General features: G+C 47.9%; 1 protein-coding gene across 1 annotated transcript in view; it reads right to left on the bottom strand.

Moving 5' to 3' along the window:
* Window positions 1-12,493, bottom strand: part of LOC143350465 (uncharacterized) — a 33,483-nt gene extending 20,990 nt beyond the window's left edge. The window contains exon 1 of the mRNA XM_076782623.1: window positions 11,888-12,493. The gene's annotated coding sequence lies outside the window, so the exon portion shown is untranslated. The remainder of the gene's footprint in view (window positions 1-11,887) is intronic.
* Window positions 12,494-12,758: the final 265 nt, after the last annotated feature.

Below are 12,758 nucleotides of genomic sequence, written 5' to 3'. Positions count from 1 at the left end.
TCCGAGCATCCAGTTTCCACCTATCGATTTCGTTTCGTCTTTCTCCGTTGTCCACTCGTTGGCGTCATCGTTAACTTTGGACGCGACTCGGATTGGCCACGCTTTGCGACAGATTTGTCGCAGCTTGGAAACCAGACGGGGCCCCTTGTCCCTTCGGCTCCGTTGGTAGCGCGATATAATTTGTTGAAGGATTGACAGAGGACCATTATTCCCCGGGCGAGTGTAAGTATCTTTTTCTGTTCGACCGGGACGAAGTTTGTTTCGTGCGAGCGGGAAATCATAAATCAGCGCTATCTAGGTAAAAAAAAAAAAACAGATACACGCACACGCGCGCACCATTTGCCCGCCAGGTCGATCGTCAGGGAAATGGACGCATTTTTCAAGTAAACTGGAATAAAATTAGACCATCGATGAAGCGATAAGAGAACCGGAACGTCAAGGGCACCCGGCCCTTTCTAATGTTGTCTACTTTTACCTAAACGAACACGGTTGGTTCACATAATTCACCGAAATAAGATCTTTGACCATCTCTGGCTCCTTGGCACGAACGCCTAGATACTAATCTTTGATACACTTTCTCGCTAACGGAGAGAAAGCAGTTTACCGTACTCAAATTATTTCTTTCTCGATTTTCAAATACCTCGGAACGGCTCGATAAATAGTCGAAGAGTAGCGATTCGAAGGTAGCAATCTCGTGAGAGACGCGCTTCTTGCAGCTGCCGCGAGCGCCCTAACGAGAATTCAAAGTGACTGCAATTAAAGTCCGCGATACGATGCGAACCCTTCTAATCGCCCCTTCGCAATTGTTCTTCTAAAGGAAAGGCGCTCCTGTCCTCTAGGCATGGACCAACAGAGACAGAGAAATGCGGGGAAGGGAAAAAAGGAGAAGTCGCCTCGCAGGTTCGTTAAGGTTTCCAAGTTTTTTCCCGCACGCAGTTGTTTGACGCCCGCTCTTTCTTTCATTCCACCGGCTGATGAGGCGAGACCATCCTCTTTTCCCTCTTTCTCGGGAGCCAACAGGTATCTTTCCTCCTCTGGTCACCTACACGTGGCGCAACATTGACCTACTCGGCCCTTTCCAGCATGCTTCGGTCCGTTGGATCTCAATATTAGAGAATCCTCCGGCGACTTCGATGCGTGTGCAGGTGACCTCGATGCGTGTGCAGGCGACATCCGGCGTTACCAATTTAACGATTTTCATATTTCTTTCTCTTTTAACTTCTTCTATACTTTTCTGGTGCACACACGTTCCGAAGAACGTTTACTTAATTTAGTTTTCATAGATCAACCAACAGATGAAACTTTGAAAAATCAGTTTTGCTTTTGAGAAGTTTGTTGGGGCAGTTTGTGCGGGGTTGCAAGGAGGTCCGTGCACGCGGCCAATTACGTGTTTTAAGCGTTATAATTGAAAGACGGTTAGCGCTATCACGGTAAGGAAGGTTCAAGAAGCATGGCGAACCGCGTGAGAATATACTCGAAGCTTTTGAATCGCGCGAGCAAGCGTGCAAAGAGATCACCGGCCGAGAGAAAGAGGGAGGAAAGGTTAAGCGGCGCAAAAACGGGGCGCGGAGCTAATATCGGGACGTTGTTTCCATCGATGCGCTCCGCGTGGAATATTCGAGCGAGAGAGCCTGTGCACGCAGGTCGACGTTGATTAAGAGTGGTCTCGCGATTAACAGTAAATCACAGAGCACATCGATTCAACCTTCGTAACCGTAACCGCGGCCCGCAGCCGTAGCCGCCGGTGACTATAACCAGCAAACGGTACCATTTAAGTAGCCGAGCCTATTGATTTTACAAAGGATCACGAAGACGCGGACTTCGAGACTGATATCGGACTCGATCCCACGAAGGTTAATTCGGGCCAAGGCTGCATCGACGCCAGAGATCGATTTCTCCTGCCCTAATCTTGCTACTCGGCTCCGGGGGATATGCTAAGTCAATGGAAACTTAACGCATTGTTCTCGGGTGGACGCGTGAAAGTACGCGTTTCGTATATCGCCGGTAGCGAACGGGAGAATAACAAATAATACGTTTTTTGCATACCGTCGAATCGATTATTTGTACAAGGAACAGCGCATCGCGGTGATCACGACTCATGCTACCCTGGTAGGTTCGATACACAGGGCGAGGGAAACGTATGGAAATCCTGGAACATCTCGATAGGGAAGCAGTTCGCTCGGTAATATCGAATAGAAAGTTTGTGGGTATGAAAAAAACTACCGGATGGATCAACACGATTTTAGACGCGAGGACAAATTTGGAAACCTCTATTTTACGTTTAAATTGGTCATTTTCTGTACGGGTTTTGGGTCTGTTTCGGGCCTAATGAACCATACGGTTTCCCGAGATGAAACACGATTGTTTCTAGGACGCATCCACGCTCCCTAATGAGGCAAATTGGGATTTAGGGCCCGTCTTAGGCCCGAAACAACTTTCTCGGTCGATTTCAGGACAAGTTCATACTCCTCAAATAGGCTAATTAGGATCGAGGGCCTCGAAGATGTTTCTAGTCCCACGCAGGTTTCTCGTGGCAATTATTTCAACTACGCGATAGTCTTAAATAGAATTCAAAGTTAGGTAGAAAGAGGCCGCATAGATCACTCCTCTTTCCAAGACCCGGCCCATAAATTTGCTCATTGTGGTCACAGCCTCCAGATAGCAGAGGTCATTTTAGCCGGCAAAAAAACTATATAAACGAAAGCTAAATCGCCCCGCTACTCCGTGAAATCTGTCCCATCGGCCCGCTCTTATTCCGATCCAAATCGTTCTACGGTTGGCTTCTCCGTATTTCGTGATTTCGGAGAAGCCTGATTTCTGGTTTCCGTAATCGGATTTCAACGGAACGCTCGATTAATAGCGGCGCTGAATATTCATGCGCCACGACTGCGTAGATAGAGAGGTTTGAATTACGATGATACTCGCGGCGTTTCAATACGACCATAGGAATTCGGACGTTTCGACCCTGGCCTCCCAAACGCTTTGTCAACCACTTACAGGCCGCGTCAAAACTGGTGGGCCGGCCACACAACGCTCGTCAGAGCTGGCAAAAATTATTTTCTTACTGGAGGAAGTGTTCCAAACGAGTTCAACTCGACACATGTCCTTATTAAGCGTTAACGGTGCTCGAGAATGCGTGCAGAACTTGCAGAAGAAGCGTGTTTAATTAATTTATCACATACAGGGAGTCTCAAAGTAAAGAGCTGTGTTTTAGAGAAGGAATCTACTTAAAAACATACTTTAATTTTCGAGTATTGATCGCGATATGCTTTTCTGTTTTAGCTATGCTTCTAGTATAATCGTACAGGCAATACTTTAGAATAAAACATCCACGTATGGATCAGTGAACAGTGAACGATTATGTCTAACTTCTGGTATATCTCTGTAACAAAAATTTCTAAGTAAGACTGAAATTTCAAGAAGCAATACAGTCTCTTTGATTTATTTGTCGAGATGGACCACCAATTTGAGGACGCCCTGTAAGCTGTAGTATCGGGGAACGTTACGGGCGATCGAATTAGCATTCGCCGTGCCATTTTCGATGATCGGAATCCAAACGTTCACGGAATCTCTTCCCATACCGAATTCCTGTTCCCAAGACGGCCTCGTAGCTCCGGCGAGTTCCACTTCGACCGAGACGCTTATCAGGAGCACGAAGCATCAGATAACTCGCTCGCCACCGGACCAGAAGCGTACCTCTCCATTGATATGCAAAAATATCCTTGAACCCTGCCAAGTCCGCGAAACGGTCCAGGTTCGCTCCATAATCTGTTCATCGACGTCTCGTTGGTCGCGGCGTTGCATAAAAGCGGTACGAAAGGAGGGGCGCGGCTCGCGTGCACGCACGCGCGCCTCTGGTACCCCAGTTTCCACGGGATCGAGTCAATATTTGCTCGACACCCGTTAATGAAGTCGATCGACCTGCTCCAAATATCAGCTTACCGAAAGACACGACGACACGTTCGCTCCCGACTGCACGGAAACAACGATCGCGAGAGGAGGGGTCACGAACGGACCCCTTCCATCATCGTTCCGTTCGGCCTGCATACAGCGCGTGTTCCCTGCCGTCCAGGGGCACGACGAAGTTTACGCGCCATTAAACTCGAGTCCCATCTGACGTTTATCCCTTTATGAGCGTTTTTTCGACGATCCCTCAGCCAGCTCCTGCCATTGTCCTTTCACCCCGGCGCAACCCTTTTCTTAGTCGACTTCTTGCGCGTCCGAACCCTCGCTGGCTGTCGAACGGCGAAGGAGGATGGGACTCGAAAGGCTGAGAAAACCGATGGAACGACGATTTCGGAGACTAGAGTGCTCGGAGCTTTGGAGTATCGGGAAATTGGAGTACAAATACCATAGGTGGTGTACTCAAATTTACTAGCTGGTCCCCGTAATGCTATAACGCGAGATGTCTCAAGAGTGGAGAGTTTCGACCGTTAGGGGTGCGTAAATCTTGTAAATGAAACACAAGTTTGCAAGAATGAAGGAGTTCGGGGATGATGGGACACGTAACTTAGGAACTCGTCAGCGTCGGTTGGAGGTTCGCGGTTGGCTCGCGCCGGGGCGTAATTAGAATCGAAACGAGGTGCCCTCACGGTCCGTTCATTTTCTCTAATTGGCGATAAACGGACGTAATCGTCCGTGTATTTTAGCCGCGGCAACGCCGTTCGCGGCGCGATCGCACGTAACCGCGGCGACGATAAGATCGCGACCAGTGGCCGGTAGAGGTAACTTTCGTCCGTGGAAATTCCCTGGACTCCGTGTACGGAACCCCGGGTGATATATCGACTCCCTCTTTCCATCGGATTCATTAACTCATTAACTTAGAGAGAAAAATTGCCGGTCGTATATCACGCGTCCCCGGCCAGGTAATCAAGCGGTCACTCTTAATGCGGCCATAAATTCGCGAATTAATATACCGCCAATTAATTAAATCGCGCAACGCTTTCTCTAAGTAACTGCTCGCTCGCCACGGCCACGGGGAACTGTAACAATCGCTGCCCGGACCCTGTCAACCGGGTAATTGCAGTTAACGCGCTCGTGAATCGGCGCGCGGAACTCGTTTTGCCCGCCTCGCTCGCGGCGGAAACTCCATCGACGAAAGATTATTCCGAGCGTTTAATTGGACGATTATCTCTCACTTGGTTTTCGTTCCGTGCGTTTTTGTCGCGAGCGCCGCGACCGTGCAATTAGAGGGGTTTTCCCCGCGTCTCGGAAAAGTGCCCAATAATTGGGACCTTTTTGTCGAGGAAAACGATCGACGCGTCGAACCGAAACGCTCCGACCGGCAATTAATATACAGCGTCGGTCTCTGGAATCCGAGTTGCCTAATTTAGGAGCACACCTTCGAGGATTTGTTTTTGTACCAGCATGGTAATTTTACTCGAACGCACGATTCGAAAAACGATGCCCCCCCATGAGGGAAAAATTTTATACTGTATTTAGAATTTATTACTATATAATTGAATATACTCTATGTACATTCTTGCTTATTATAATCAGCAGCGTACGGTTTATGTAAATGACCGCCATCTAGTGGTGTTTGCCAGAAGGTTTATGGCCATCTACATTTCACGCGTATTTATTTACGAATTACCTTTTATTATTGGCACTAGTTTTTTCTCGTGTATCGGAAAGCATTCCGTGGCATTTTTATACCACTAGAAATCCCGCCTAATTTTATTGCCGCTCAAGGCAAATTCGAATTCCTTCGACGAAAGAACATTACGATCGCTTGGCATTGCTCGGGGACTCGAATTTAAAAGAATTTCGTAAGACACGGTTCTATTAATGACGTTAATCTATTCATTCCGATTCTGATATAAAATAGTACGGGTCAAAATTGACTAACACGTTGATCCTTCTTTTCGCGCAACATGGTCCATTCCAATTTCAAATTAGACTCACGGTTTATAAAACAAGCATTACTTAATCTACCTCGTTTTATCTATAAGAACGTCCAAGAAAATAAAAATTTTTTACGGCTAACGAGACGGGAGAAAAAGGTCGACAGATTTCGAATCCCAGGATCGAACGACCTCTCTAGCCACGGTTACCTTGCAGATTCTTTTGTGATCCATTTCCCGCCATGGGGTCCGAGTGGAGAGGAGTCCGGTCGAGATGGCACGAGACGTCCGCTCATTGGGAGTCGCCGCGGGTCGTCGGCTGTCCTATGCAACCTAACCACGAGGACAGATTCAGGGAAAGCTCGAAAGGGAAACTGGAGTGCGTCCAGAATGCGGCCGGGTACAGGTCGCGCAATTTGTATCGGCCCCGGATGCGTTTTTAACGATCGGTTTGATGGATGATGGCCGCGCCTCGCTGGCACGTCGATCGAGTCCTTGAAAAATGATGCTCCAGATCGTTGTATAAGCGGCCAGACACTCTTCTTCGGGACCCTGCACCAACACCACCGTCCACGTACACGTATACACGAGCATATGGCAGGGGAGACGGCAGCATCTTTTCGGTTAATATGTTTTCGCGATCCACAAAGCGCCCGGTTGGGAGTCAAAGACAATTAATAACCTTCCGCAGGATCATTTATCGCGACAGTTTAGCCCCACGATGGCGAACCGGCGCGAGATGCCTCGCAACACCGCGTGCCCGCTCGTCAAGGAGTCTCCGACGACGTTGCATTGTTCGTCTCCTCGGCCCGTGACCGATCCAATTTTTAACACCGAGTCCTTCCTTCTTCCTCTACGGAACAGATTTCCCTCAGCCACTCGAAGTTAATCGAGGGCGACCGACAGCAACCCTTGCCACTTGTGGGAATCCTTCGCGGGATTCGTTATGCTCGCGAATAAAGGGGATGGAGTCGTGCGAGTTCTACGTTTGCTCTATTATCGCTGCCTAGAACGAATTTTACATCCGTCTACTAACCCTATAGTATTTTTTTGATGTTGCTGCTCTGAGACTGGGGAGGTTCGATATTTGAATAAACAAAGTTATCATTCGAAACGTGCAAAATATTCTCTATTAAATTCGACACCATTATGGAAGTTTCTACTATACACGAAAAGTTTCAACATCGAGCAGAGGAATGGTAGCCGAGGAATCGAATTCTAGGGCGAACACGCGACGGTCTCGTGGATAAACCACAAATTGAACGTGTTTCTGTATCGCAGCTGCTTCCTGAATCGAGCTAAGTATACTTCACCAGCTTGGAACGAGAAACGCGCGGGCTTGTTTCTTGGCAAGTTGTTACCGCGACTAAGAATCGTTTCGTACGAGAAGACGGTTACGAATAACTGAGAGATTTGCAGGATGCGGGAAAGACGAGGGGAAGGAGGGACGGGGTAAGAAACACGTGGACTGACCCATCAATATTATGCTAGGAGCGCATACGCGCGCGTGACAACGTAACGACTATTCGCGGAATAAAACCATCAGCCACCGTGGCAAGCGATCTTTGACCCAACCGGGTAGTTGAGTCTTCTAAAACAGCGCTGAAGAGAGACGCGATTGAGTACGCGGACGAAAGATCGGTCTCCAATAGTGGAAATTGACTTCTGAACTTCGTTAGGGATCTTTGTCTCGAACAGCCGACGCGATTCTTCTCCGTTGTGGTAATCCGTCAATGACGGCCGACGATCGTTTCACGGAATCAATTTAACAGACTCGGCTGAACGTGCTGCTAGAAATTTCCATTCGTAGGAGTGAAAACACTTTCCAATGCACGATACGATCGTTACTCTTGAAACAGGGATCTAGGAATGCGAGTGGCGAAAAAATATCAAACGCCTTAACCCATTCGCGACATCTGCACATATCTAAGCCTACAATACTAACTAACTGTAATAATAAACATCGTACGACTTCCTAAACTTTGACTGCTCCGAAGCCCTAAATAAATTACTGGAGATTGCTAGGAACGAACAATAGCGATTATTTAATTTCGACGAATGGTTTTTATTGCTTTCATTATTGAAATCCAATTTAAAAGCTGGAAATTAATTACGAAACGATCCAATATATTGCACCGTTCATCGTGAACGCGTTTTATGGCCGGGACATTTTCCGCCGACGGAGTTGGACTCCGTCGCAAGTCGTCGTCCGCTGGAAAGTCGCGTCAGCCCCGTTCGCAGACCTCGTTGCCGTGATTTAATCTGCCTTTATTCGGCGATTAAGCGCATGCTTGATTTACGATATCGTAAACGCACGGCTCAAGTAACGGCGCTGGCAATATCGCTCGCCGAAATGGCCACGGAAGCTCGACCATTCGCGCGGGTTATACTGGTCGACCGCTGCTTCGAGTTCTCCAGGAGAGAAAAAAGTCTGGAGAAAACTCTATGGACGTAAATCCTTGTTGCATGCCGGTGATCTAAAACTCTGTGAACGTGTATCGTCGGTTAAAAATGCTCTCGAACTTCGATCTACAAATGTTCAGTTACATTTTCTAAATTGTGATGATGATATGATGTTACGTCCGTATTATTATAAAATCAAATAGATCTGATACTAGTTAATAACAGCGTATCGAATCTTTCAAATTGTTTCACTAATTGCAACTATTAATAATTTCATAATTTCTAGGAAACTATATACTTAAAATTGATTGATATTGGCAACGCTAGGATCATTAATTTAGACGCTAGAACGCAATGAAAACGCGATCGAACTAAGGTAGCTTTCTCGACAGAAGCGATAAGTTCAGGCGCGAAATTAATACGCTGATCCTAGCAATTGAATTCTCGAAAAATTGTAAACAATTATATTCGAATTCCATCTATGCTAGGATCTGTGAATTTATTTACAAAAAGAGTTGCTAGAAAAGAATCAAAGTTTCCTTGCTTTTGCGTCGGAGGAAGTAAAACTTCGAATAATGGCGTATACTGTAACTCTATAATTAAAGCTATTACGGTATCACCTTTTGCAAGCGATGGTGCATTTTTTGAACGAGCGGTGATTCAACAATAAACGTGAATGTCCGTGGTTTTTTGTATTCGCTAAACTAGCGTGATGTTGCAGAGGAATGTAATTGCTATTAGAACGATGATAGATGATCATAGATTATTGTGTTTGGAATTTCGTGCTGTTTTAGTTATCACTTGATAAACGAAAGTTTTGAAATATTCAATGTTTTCTGGGACTCGTAGTGCTTTTATTAAAAATTAATAAAAATAGAGCACAGGTAGCGTCTCGTTAGGCAATTACAAAAGCAAGAATACGATCGTTGGACGCGATATTGGTGTTTCATGGTTAACAAATAAATAAATGAAACCTGTTTCTGGGAGTCGTACCGTTGCACGCGAAAACTCGAACAGATTCCCGAGCCCTCCGGTCGGCGATCGTCCATCCGCGTCGCGGACGCGATAAAGGTGCGTCTTCCGTCGTTTCTCTCGGGAAATGGAAACGCAGGGAAGCGTCGCGAAGTGTTGTTCCCTGTACGTCGCGAATTATCGCGGCTCGAACAAAGTGCAGTCGACTCAGATTAGAAAAGTAACGGACCGTGTACCGTTAAACGCGCGTCTCGGACGCTGCATCTAGATAAAGGCTCGTTGGAAAACGCGTCGTGTCCCCGCGAGCAGAGTTGGCCAATTTTACTTACGAATGCAGAATAAAATGGTGGTTGGCGGGGACCAAACTGCAGCGAGAGTTAGATTTTAAAATTGGCAGGTACCTCCAATGGGAGGTTTTCTAACTCTATTTTGATGCGTAATATAGCTCGTCCATCGAAATGCGTTCCTAAGATGCCTGACTTCCGTTTGAATTTCAGTTAGTAGAATTTGCACGACTCTGTGATTCGCGTAGATCGAGAGGTCGCGGCTACGTGATCCGGTCCGAAAGGGTTCGGATACGAAGGACCGCTTCAACGGACGCTTCCGTTTCTCGCCAGGTAGCAGAAAAAGAAAGAGGAAAAAGAAACGGAGATAATACGCGTATTTGCCGGGAGTTTTACGATTTCGGGGGGCCCGAGGGGGTCGGTAGGGTGAAACGACGACGGCAAAAAGGCGTTAAGTCAGATCACGACCCCGCGCCTAACCTCGAGGGTTAATATGCAAATGAGGATCGGCGATTCTTAGGCGGCTTACGCGGGGAACGCAATCGCGACGAAGGGATCTGAACCGTTGATTATTCGGCCGATACGGACGCGAGGCTCGAAAGGAGCGTCCGAACTTACGATTAAGGTTAATTGAACGTCGAAGACTCTCCGCAACCTTTCGAGCCCCGTACGCTATAGATGGGAATTTAAAGCTGTTATTTGTGTCCGCGCTTTCTCCGACAAAGTAGATCTTTTTCAACTATGCACGACCAGGCTCTGTTGCTTTTTGCGAACTTTCTCCTAAATCTGGCCGCCATAGAGTGCACACGCTTCGAGAACTTGGATATCGGGAGAACTTCGATAGACAGGAATAATAAAAACAGCACATTTACCTGGCGAGCGTCTCCCGACGTACAAGTGGGTAATAACCGTATGAAAGGGCCAACAATGGTGGCTGACACACCGCAACCAGGGCGAACAAGAGAGAGGGCAGACGACGGGGAGAAGGGGGAGGGCAATAAATATATTTTGACATGGGAGAACCCGACCGGGCACCTATGCATAATAATTGTAACGCTCGGCCCCGTTTCGGTCTCCTCTTCTATCTTCCCGAGTGGTGCACGTGCGTGTGGACCGTTCGCTTCCGTGACTCTTGCTCGGCTTTATTCCACGACAAAAGTGCCGGCCTTTGTGCGGCTCGAATTACGGCGGTGTCTACCAGTAGGCAAATATTATAGCAACAGGCGGCCCGCGAGGGGTGACGATAATGTTTTCATTTGCGACTAACCCCGTCCGACCGCACGCGAGGGGTCCGCGTACTCCAAAGCGCGAAGAAAGGAGACGCTGAAAAGATCAACAGAGGGAACGCACACGAACTTTGCGGTTCACGAGCCTCGTTTCGCGGACAGGAACGAAAAAACACGCGACTCTTATTTTTAACCATCGATCGAATCGATCAGAGTTAAAGGAAATTCGATTTTAATGGAAGATATACACGGAGGTACGAGCATCGAAATTACGAAGATTTTCGATCGAAAGTTAAGAAAATTGGTAAATCGGTGGTTTTAATAGAATTTCGTAGAGGCGTTTGATTTATTGTAATTGCCGTTCAGAGATTGGATCGACGGGTTAAGACATCGACGAGTCAGGGATAGGCGAGGATAATAGTAAATGTTCTCGTTGGGCGCGACAACGCTGTTCGCGGTTCTGGTACACTCGACCACGTAATTATATTCCAATCAAAATTCACCAGTCGAAAGGGTATTTTTAATGGTCAAGCGTGTTTGTGCCGCTATTAGGTTGCATTATCAATTTCACGCCGTGGTATAATCGCGAGCGACGCAGCCACTTTGGATGTAGACTTTAATTTACGAGGGATAAATGGAGCGGTGAATGGACTGTAAGATTGACGAAACGCCGGTGATTACCAGCTGAACGCGCGTGATTTATTTTCTAGTTTTTATAACTATCATTAGCCGGCCTTTTTCACCCCCTACTCTCTTCCGCGAAGACTTCGTATTGTATCTACGATTTCTCGTCGCGAATCTCGACGAAGCCCGTTGCATTTCATCGAGATCGATCGTGTTTCGCGTTCAGAAAATTGAATATCGAAGCGTTCGATTCGTGTAAGAAAAATATCGAGCAATTACGAAGGCAGGTCGGAGACACGGTTCGACAGAGAATTTGGGGAGTCGGAGACATCGACGCCCGCATAAGAAACGCGGTCACCGTAGAGTAAAAACTGAGAATCATAGTGGTGCACGGTCGAACGAAACAAAGATTTAAAAAATTCAGCTACACCACGATTTCTCACATTGACGACACTCTCGTGATCTTCACAAAAATGTGCTGTGCCTGAACACCACTACGATTCTCGTTTCTTCGGATAGGAACGATTGCACTAACCTTCGCAGTTACAGACGATATCCACACAAGCGGTCCAACCGATGGTCTCTGCTCACCACAAACAAAATTAATCTTCTTCCCCGCAACAACCGATCGTCCGAGTCCTCTGTCACACGTTGCACACCATAACCTTCGTTTCTACTCCTCGGGGAGAGCGAAAACTTTTTCGTAAAAATCGTTCGATCCCCGACACACACTTCCGTAACAGTTCTGTCCTCTTGGATGGTCACGTGGCGTTGGTGTATACACCGCGCGTCTCTTCCGGAAGCGAATACCGCGATCGTTCACCTCGTCGTCGATCTCGACCGGACCGATCTCACCCCCTCGAAGGACACGCGACTGACTTCGCGGAACCGTTCCCCTCGATGCAAATCCGTCGAATGCCCCCGAGTGCTCTGATCGCGGCGATCCACGCGATCCCGACCGTGGCGGCTCTTCCAAGTCTCTCCTCCACCTCCGTCGCTCGGTCCGTCTCTCTCTCCTTCTCTGGCCGTCCTCGATCCGACGATTTTTCCTCGATCTGACTCTGTCTGTCTCTCTCGAACGTCCACGAGTCACGGTGCGGCCACGTCGATGGACGGGAGAGGACTGGCGCTTCGCGATCGCTGCGACCTGTTCGACTGCATCGAAGGCGCCTAAGGAGAGCCACAGCGTACCAGACGGGAACCGATTTTCCCCCGTGTGCCAGGGGCCAGACAAACCTGCCCATCGGTGCACGCCTGCCCTCCTCTCCGCCAATGGGCCAGTCTCGGGCCCGATCTTTCCGCCAATCGGCACACTCTCGGTCCCAGAACACCGGCTGTCCCGGCACCACCCATCCATCCCCCACCACTCGTCGATCGTTCGCTCCTCCACTCTTTTACCCGGTCTA

Source organism: Colletes latitarsis, chromosome 2 (genome assembly GCF_051014445.1).
Source record: "Colletes latitarsis isolate SP2378_abdomen chromosome 2, iyColLati1, whole genome shotgun sequence".
In the NCBI taxonomy this organism is placed as follows: domain Eukaryota; kingdom Metazoa; phylum Arthropoda; class Insecta; order Hymenoptera; family Colletidae; genus Colletes; species Colletes latitarsis.
Note: the sequence above shows the minus strand (reverse complement) of the source record. Positions and strands in the feature narration are given on the sequence as shown.